We start from the raw sequence: 10,430 nt of genomic DNA on the forward strand, positions 1-10,430 counted from the left end.
ATCTCAGGTCAAATCGCACTCCATGGTCAAACTTCCCGAAAGGTCACCCGCCCTCACACTTCTCCATCCCAAGCACGCTTAACTTCAGAGTTCTATCCAACCCCAGCACCAGCTCACTTCACAGGCACTTGTTGATATATCTAGCATATCAATCATATTAAACCTTGTCAATGTTTAGGACATTGTTCCTGTTCATGAGTGTGATGAAATTTTGAAAAAAAATTCAAACTTCCGTTCATATTACGTATCATATTTTGAAGAAAAAATTCCCGATAAAAAAATCAGAACTAATTTTTTTCTGTTACTAGTGGCGCACCTAGCATACGGTGCGCCACTAGTAAGTTTGAACTTTTTTGCCTCCAAATCTTAAAAGCCCCGTAACTTTTTTTCTGTTAGGTTTTTGAGGATTTTGAAAATGCTTAACGGGGTTCCCCTGGTTAAATTCGGATGTAACTTTTCGACTAGATGAGTTTTCATATAGAAAACTTTTTAATCCAAGTTCGTATGCAAAAGTTATGCCCATTTTACAAATTCCAGAGAGATTCTGCAAATAAAGTCGAAATTGATATTTGTAAATTTTCCAAACAACTAGACCACATATCACATCGGAAACATATTTTCTTTTATCTTTTTCTTAATCTCGGGTCACTATGGCTTAATCTCGGGTCAATATGCGTAATCTCAGGTCAAATCGCACTCCGTGGTCAAACTTCCCGAAAGGTCACCCGCCCTCACACTTCTCCATCCCAAGCACGCTTAACTTCAGAGTTCTATCCAACCCCAGCACCAGCTCACTTCACAGGCACTTGTTGATATATCTAGCATATCAATCATATTAAACCTTGTCAATGTTTAGGACTTTGTTCATGTTCATGAGTGTGATGAAATTTTGAAAAAAATTCAAACTTCCGTTCATATTACGTATCATATTTTTAAGAAAAAATTCCCAAAAAAAATCAGAACTAATTTTCTTCTGTTACTAGTGGCGCACCTAGCATAGGGTGCGCCACTAGTAAGTTTGACATTTTTTGAATTTTTTTGCCTCCAGATCTTAAAAGCCCTGTAACTTTTTTCTGTTAGGTTTTTGAGGATTTTGAAAATGTTTAACGGGGTTCCCCCTTTTATATTTGGATGTAACTTTTCGAGTAGATGATTTTTCATATAGAAAACTTTTTAATCCGAGTTCGTATGCAAAAGTTATGCCCATTTTACAAATTCCAGAGAGATTCTGCAAATAAAGTCGAAATTCATATTTGTAAATTTTCCCAACAACTATACCACATATCACATGGGAAACGTATTTTCTTTTATCTTTTTCTTAATCTCGGGTCAAATCGCACTCCGTGGTCAAACTTCCCAAAAGGTCACCCATCCTCACACTACTCCAGCCCAAGCAAGCTTAACTTCAGAGTTCTATCCAACCCCAGCACCAGCTCACTTCACAGGCACTTGTTGATATATCTAGCATATCAATCCTATTAAACCTTGTTGATGTTTAGGACTTTGTTCATGTTCATGAGTGTCATGAAATTTTGAAAAAAAATTCAAACTTCCATTCATATTACGTATCATATTTTGAAAAATAAATCCTGAAAAAAATTGAAACTAATTTTTTTTCTGTTACTAGTGGCGCACCTAGCATACGGTGCGCCACTAGTAAGTTTGAAGTTTTTTGAATTTTTTTGCCTCCAGATCTTAAAAGCCCCGTAACTTTTTTCTGTTAGGTTTTTGAGGATTTTGAAAATGTTTTACGGGGTTTCCCCGGTTAAATTCGGATGTAACTTTTCGAGTAGATGACTATTCATATAGAAAACTTTTTAATCCGAGTTCATATCCAAACGTTATGCCCATTTTACAAATTCCAGAGAGATTCTGCAAATAAAGTCGAAATTCATATTTGTAAATTTTCCAAACAACTAGACCACATATCACATGAGAAACGTATTTTCTTTTATCTTTTTCTTAATCTCGGGTCACTATGGCTTAATCTCGTGTCTATGCTTAATCTCAGGTCAAATCGCACTCCGTGGTCAAACTTCCCAAAAGGTCACCCATCATCACACTACTCCAGCCCAAGCATGCTTAACTTCAGAGTTCTATCCAACCCCAGCACCAGCTCACTTCACATGCACTTGTTGATATATCTAGCATATCAATCCTATTAAACCTTGTTGATGTTTAGGACTTTGTTCATGTTCATGAGTGTGATGAAATTTTGAAAAAAAAAATTCAAACTTCCGTTCATATTATGTATCATATTTTGAAAAAATTTCCTGAAAAAAATTCAACACTAATTTTTTCTATTACGAGTGGCGCACCTAGCATACGGTGCGCCACTAGTAAGTTTGACATTTTTTGAATTTTTTTGCCTCCAGATCTTAAAAGCCCTGTAACTTTTTTCTGTTAGGTTTTTGAGGATTTTGAAAATGTTTAACGGGGTTCCCCCAGTTAGATTTGGATGTAAATTTTCGAGTAGATGATTTTTCATATAGAAAACTTTTTAATCCGAGTTCGTATGCAAAAGTTATGCCCATTTTACAAATTCCAGAGAGATTCTGCAAATAAAGTCGAAATTCATATTTGTAAATTTTCCCAACAACTATACCACATATCACATGGGAAACGTATTTTCTTTTATCTTTTTCTTAATCTCGGGTCAAATCGCACTCCGTGGTCAAACTTCCCAAAAGGTCACCCATCCTCACACTACTCCAGCCCAAGCAAGCTTAACTTCAGAGTTCTATCCAACCCCAGCACCAGCTCACTTCACAGGCACTTGTTGATATATCTAGCATATCAATCCTATTAAACCTTGTTGATGTTTAGGACTTTGTTCATGTTCATGAGTGTGATGAAATTTTGAAAAAAAAATTCAAACTTCCATTCATATTACGTATCATATTTTGAAAAATAAATCCAGAAAAAAATTGAAACTAATTTTTTTTCTGTTACTAGTGGTGCACCTAGCATACGGTGCGCCACTAGTAAGTTTGAAATTTTTTGAATTTTTTTGCCTCCAGATCTTAAAAGCCCCGTAACTTTTTCTGTTAGGTTTTTGAGGATTTTGAAAATGTTTAACGGGGTTTCCCCGGTTAAATTCGGATGTAACTTTTCGAGTAGATGACTATTCATATAGAAAACTTTTTAATCCGAGTTCATATCCAAACGTTATGCCCATTTTACAAATTCCAGAGAGATTCTGCAAATAAAGTTGAAATTCATATTTGTAAATTTTCCCAACAACTATACCACATATCACATGGGAAACGTATTTTCTTTTATCTTTTTCTTAATCTCGGGTCAAATCGCACTCCGTGGTCAAACTTCCCAAAAGGTCACCCATCCTCACACTACTCCAGCCCAAGCAAGCTTAACTTCAGAGTTCTATCCAACCCCAGCACCAGCTCACTTCACAGGCACTTGTTGATATATCTAGCATATCAATCCTATTAAACCTTGTTGATGTTTAGGACTTTGTTCATGTTCATGAGTGTGATGAAATTTTGAAAAAAAAAATCAAACTTCCATTCATATTACGTATCATATTTTGAAAAATAAATCCAGAAAAAAATTGAAACTAATTTTTTTTCTGTTACTAGTGGTGCACCTAGCATACGGTGCGCCACTAGTAAGTTTGAAATTTTTTGAATTTTTTTGCCTCCAGATCTTAAAAGCCCCGTAACTTTTTCTGTTAGGTTTTTGAGGATTTTGAAAATGTTTAACGGGGTTTCCCCGGTTAAATTCGGATGTAACTTTTCGAGTAGATGACTATTCATATAGAAAACTTTTTAATCCGAGTTCATATCCAAACGTTATGCCCATTTTACAAATTCCAGAGAGATTCTGCAAATAAAGTCGAAATTCTAATTTGTAAATTTTCCAAACAACTAGACCACATATCACATAAGAAACGTATTTTCTTTTATCTTTTTCTTAATCTCGGGTCACTATGGCTTAATCTCGTGTCTATGCTTAATCTCAGGTCAAATCGCACTCCGTGGTCAAACTTCCCAAAAGGTCACCCATCATCACACTACTCCAGCCCAAGCATGCTTAACTTCAGAGTTCTATCCAACCCCAGCACCAGCTCACTTCACATGCACTTGTTGATATATCTAGCATATCAATCCTATTAAACCTTGTTGATGTTTAGTACTTTGTTCATGTTCATGAGTGTGATGAAATTTAAAAAAAAAAATTCAAACTTCCGTTCATATTATGTATCATATTTTGAAAAAAATTCCTGAAAAAAAATCAAAACTAATTTTTTTCTATTACGAGTGGCGCACCTAGCATACGGTGCGCCACTAGTAAGTTTGACATTTTTTGAATTTTTTTGCCTCCAGATCTTAAAAGCCCTGTAACTTTTTTCTGTTAGGTTTTTGAGAATTTTGAAAATGTTTAACGGGGTTCCCCCGGTTAGATTTGGATGTACCTTTTCGAGTAGATGATTTTTCATATAGAAAACTTTTTAATCCGAGTTCGTATGCAAAAGTTATGCCCATTTTACAAATTCCAGAGAGATTCTGCAAATAAAGTCGAAATACATATTTGTAAATTTTCCCAACAACTATACCACATATCATATGGGAAACGTATTTTCTTTTATCTTTTTCTTAATCTCGGGTCAAATCGCACTCCGTGGTCAAACTTCCCAAAAGGTCACCCATCCTCACACTACTCCAGCCCAAGCAAGCTTAACTTTAGAGTTCTATCCAACCCCAGCACCAGCTCACTTCATAGGCACTTGTTGATATATCTAGCATATCAATCCTATTAAACCTTGTTGATGTTTAGGACTTTGTTCATGTTCATGAGTGTGATGAAATTTTGAAAAAAAATTCAAACTTCCATTCATATTACGTATCATATTTTGAAAAATAAATCCCGAAAAAAAATTGAAACTAATTTTTTTTCTGTTACTAGTGGCGCACCTAGCATACGGTGCGCCACTAGTAAATTTGAAATTTTTTGAAATTTTTTGCCTCCAGATCTTAAAAGCCCCGTAACTTTTTTCTGTTAGGTTTTTGAGGATTTTGAAAATGTTTAACGGGGTTTCCTCGGTTAAATACGGATGTAACTTTGCGAGTAGATGACTATTCATATAGAAAACTTTTTAATCCGAGTTCATATCCAAACGTTATGCCCATTTTACAAATTCCAGAGAGATTCTTCAAATAAAGTCGAAATTCATATTTGTAAATTTTCCAAACAACTAGACCACATATCACATGAGAAACGTATTTTCTTTTATCTTTTTCTTAATCTCGGGTCACTATGGCTTAATCTCGGGTCAATATGCTTAATCTCGGGTCAAATCGCACTCCATGGTCAAACTTCCCAAAAGGTCACCCATCCTCACACTACTCCAGCCCAAGCACGCTTAACTTCAGAGTTCTATCCAACCCCAGCACCAGCTCACTTCGCTGGCACTTGTTGATATATCTAGCATATCAATCCTATTAAACCTTGTTGATGTTTAGGACTTTGTTCATGTTCATGAGTATGATGAAATTAAAAAAAAAATCAAACTTCCGTTCATATTACGTATCATATTTTGAAAAAAAAATCCGGAAAAAAAATCGAAACTAGTTTCTTTTTCTGTTACTAGTGGTGCACCTAGCATACGGTGCGCCAATAGTAAGTTTGAATTTTTTTTGAATTTTCTTGCCTCCAGATCTTAAAAACCCCGTAACTTTTTTTCTGTTAGGTTTTTGAGGATTTTGAAAATGTTTAACTGTGTTCCCCCGATTAAATTTGGATGTAACTTTTTGAGTAGATGACTTTTCATATAAAAAACTTTTTATTCAGAGTTCGTATGCAAAAGTTATGCCCATTTTACAAATTCCAGAGAGATTCTGCAAATAAATTTGAAATTCATATTGGTAAATTTTCCAAACAACTAGACCACATATTACATGGGAAAGGTATTTTCTTTTATCCTTTTCTTCATCTCGGGTCACTATGGCTTAATCTCGGGTCAATATGCTTAATCTCAGGTCAAATCGCACTCCGTGGTCAAACTTCCCAAAAGGTCACCCATCCACACACTACTCCAGCCCAAGCATGCTTAACTTCAGAGTTCTATCCAACCCCAGCACCAGCTCACTTCACATGCACTTGTTGATATATCTAGCATATCAATCCTATTAAACCTTGTTGATGTTTAGGACTTTGTTCATGTTCATGAGTGTCATGAAATTTTGAAAAAAAATTCAAACTTCCATTCATATTACGTATCATATTTTGAAAAATAAATCCCGAAAAAAAATTGAAACTAATTTTTTTTCTGTTACTAGTGGCGCACCTAGCATACGGTGCGCCACTAGTAAGTTTGAAATTTTTTGAAATTTTTTGCCTCCAGATCTTAAAAGCCCCGTAACTTTTTTCTGTTAGGTTTTTGAGGATTTTGAAAATGTTTAACGGGGTTTCCTCGGTTAAATACGGATGTAACATTGCGAGTAGATGACTATTCATATAGAAAACTTTTTAATCCGAGTTCATATCCAAACGTTATGCCCATTTTACAAATTCCAGAGAGATTCTGCAAATAAAGTCGAAATTCATATTTGTAAATTTTCCAAACAACTAGACCACATATCACATGAGAAACGTATTTTCTTTTATCTTTTTCTTAATCTCGGGTCACTATGGCTTAATCTCGGGTCAATATGCTTAATCTCGGGTCAAATCGCACTCCATGGTCAAACTTCCCAAAAGGTCACCCATCCTCACACTACTCCAGCCCAAGCACGCTTAACTTCAGAGTTCTATCCAACCCCAGCACCAGCTCACTTCGCTGGCACTTGTTGATATATCTAGCATATCAATCCTATTAAACCTTGTTGATGTTTAGGACTTTGTTCATGTTCATGAGTGTGATGAAATTAAAAAAAAAAATCAAACTTCCGTTCATATTACGTATCATATTTTGAAAAAAAATCCGGAAAAAAATCGAAACTAGTTTTTTTTTCTGTTACTAGTGGTGCACCTAGCATACGGTGCGCCAATAGTAAGTTTGATTTTTTTTTGAATTTTCTTGCCTCCAGATCTTAAAAACCCCGTAACTTTTTTTCTGTTAGGTTTTTGAGGATTTTGAAAATGTTTAACGGTGTTCCCCCGATTAAATTTGGATGTAACTTTTTGAGTACATGACTTTTCATATAAAAAACTTTTTAATCAGAGTTCGTATGCAAAAGTTATGCCCATTTTACAAATTCCAGAGAGATTCTGCAAATAAATTTGAAATTCATATTGGTAAATTTTCCAAACAACTAGACCACATATTACATGGGAAAGGTATTTTCTTTTATCCTTTTCTTCATCTCGGGTCACTATGGCTTAATCTCGGGTCAATATGCTTAATCTCAGGTCAAATCGCACTCCGTGGTCAAACTTCCCAAAAGGTCACCCATCCACAAACTACTCCAGCCCAAGCATGCTTAACTTCAGAGTTCTATCCAACCCCAGCACCAGCTCACTTCACATGCACTTGTTGATATATCTACCATATCAATCCTATTAAACCTTGTTGATGTTTAGGACTTTGTTCATGTTCATGAGTGTGATGAAATTTTGAAAAAAAATTCAAACTTCCATTGATATTATGTATCATATTTTGAAAAAAAATCCGGAAAAAAATCGAAACTAGTTTTTTTTCTGTTACTAGTGGCGCACCTAGCATACGGTGCGCCAATAGTAAGTTTGAATTTTTTTTGAATTTTCTTGCCTCCAGATCTTAAAAGCCCCATAACTTTTTTTCTGTTAGGTTTTTGAGGATTTTGAAAATGTTTAACGGGGTTCGCCCGATTAAATTTGGATGTAACTTTTTGAGTAGATGGCTTTTCATATAAAAAACTTTTTAATCAGAGTTCGTATGCAAAAGTTATGCCCATTTTACAAATTCCAGAGAGATTCTGCAAATAAATTCGAAATTCATATTGGTAAATTTTCCAAACAACTAGACCACATATTACATGGGAAACGTATTTTCTTTTATCTTTTTCTTAATCTCGGGTCACTATGGCTTAATCTCGGGTCAATATGCTTAATCTCAGGTCAAATCGCACTCCGTGGTCAAACTTCCCAAAAGGTCACCCATCCACACACTACTCCAGCCCAAGCATGCTTAACTTCAGAGTTCTATCCAACCCCAGCACCAGCTCACTTCACATGCACTTGTTGGTATATCTACCATATCAATCCTATTAAACCTTGTTGATGTTTAGGACTTTGTTCATGTTCATGAGTGTGATGAAATTTTGAAAAAAAATTCAAACTTCCATTCATATTACGTATCATATTTTGAAAAAAAATCCGGAAAAAAATTGAAACTAGTTTTTTTTCTGTTACTAGTGGCGCACCTAGCATACGGTGCGCCAATAGTAAGTTTGAATTTTTTTTGAATTTTCTTGCCTCCAGATCTTAAAAGCCCCATAACTTTTTTTCTGTTAGGTTTTTGAGGATTTTGAAAATGTTTAACGGGGTTCCCCCGATTAAATTTGGATGTAACTTTTTGAGTAGATGGCTTTTCATATAAAACACTTTTTAATCAGAGTTCGTATGCAAAAGTTATGCCCATTTTACAAATTCGAGAGAGATTCTGCAAATAAATTCGAAATTCATATTGGTAAATTTTCCAAACAACTAGACCACATGTTACATGGGAAACGTATTTTCTTTTATCTTTTTCTTAATCTCGGGTCACTATGGCTTAATCTCGGGTCAATATGCTTAATCTCAGGTCAAATCGCACTCCGTGGTCAAACTTCCCAAAAGGTCACCCATCCACACACTACTCCAGCCCAAGCATGCTTAACTTCAGAGTTCTATCCAACCCCAGCACCAGCTCACTTCACATGCACTTGTTGATATATCTACCATATCAATCCTATTAAACCTTGTTGATGTTTAGGACTTTGTTCATGTTCATGAGTGTGATGAAATTTTGAAAAAAAATCAAACTTCCGTTCATATTATGTATCATATTTTTAAAAAAAATCCCGAAAAAAAAATCAAAACTAATTTTTTTTCTATTACTAGTGGCGCACCTAGCATACGGTGCGCCACTAGTAAGTTTGAATTTTTTTGCGTCCAGATCTGAAAAGCCCCATAACTTTTTTCCATTAGGTTTTTGAGGATTTTGAAAATGTTTAACGGGGTTCCCCCGGTTAAATTCGGATGTAACTTTTCGAGTAAATGATTTTTCATATAGAAAACTTTTTAATCCAAGTTCGTATGCAAAAGTTATGCCCATTTTACAAATTCCAGAGAGATTCTGCAAATAAAGTCGAAATTCATATTTGTAAATTTTCCAAACAACTAAACCACATATCACATGGGAAACATATTTTCTTTTATCTTTTTCTTAATCTCGGGTCAGTATGGCTTAATCTCGGGTCAATATGCGTAATCTCTGGTCAAATCGCACTCCGTGGTCAAACTTCCCGAAAGGTCACCCGCCCTCACACTTCCCCATCCCAAGCACGCTTAACTTCAGAGTTCTATCCAACCCCAGCACCAGCTCACTTCCCAGGCACTTGTTGATATATCTAGCATATCAATCATATTAAACCTTGTCAATGTTTAGGACTTTGTTCATGTTCATGAGTGTGATGAAATTTTGAAAAAAAATTCAAACTTCCGTTCATATTACGTATCATATTTTGAAAAATAAATCCCGAAAAAAATCGAAACTAATTTTTTTTCTGTTACTAGTGGCGCACCTAGCATACGGTGCGCCACTAGTAAGTTTGAAATTTTTTGAATTTTTTTGCCTCCAGATCTTAAAAGCCCCGTAACTTTTTTCTGCTAGGTTTTTGAGGATTTTGAAAATGTTTAACGAGGTTTCCCCGGTTAAATTCGGATGTAACTTTTCGAGTAGATGACTATTCATATAGAAAACTTTTTAATCCGAGTTCATATGCAAAAGTTATGCCCATTTTACAAATTCCAGAGAGATTCTGCAAATAAAGTCGAAATTCATATTTGTAAATTTTCCAAACAACTAGACCACATATCACATGAGAAACGTATTTTCTTTTATCTTTTTCTTAATCTCGGGTCACTATGGCTTAATCTCGGGTCAAATCGCACTCCATGGTCAAACTTCCCGAAAGGTCACCCATCCTCACACAACTCCAGCCCAAGCACGCTTAACTTTAGAGTTCTATCCAACCCCAGCACCAGCTCACTTCGCAGGCACATGTTGATATATCTAGCATATCAATCCTATTAAACCTTGTTGATGTTTAGGAATTTGTTCATGTTCATGAGTGTGATGAAATTTTGAAAAAAAATATCAAACTTCCGTTCATATTACGTATCATATTTTGAAAAAAAATCCGGAAAAAAATCGAAACTAGTTTTTTTTCTGTTACTAGTGGCGCACCTAGCATACGGTGCGACAATTGTAAGTTTGAATTTTTTTT

Source organism: Triticum urartu, chromosome 7A (genome assembly GCF_056163025.1).
Source record: "Triticum urartu cultivar PI428250 chromosome 7A, HENAU_Tu73, whole genome shotgun sequence".
Classification (NCBI taxonomy): domain Eukaryota; kingdom Viridiplantae; phylum Streptophyta; class Magnoliopsida; order Poales; family Poaceae; genus Triticum; species Triticum urartu.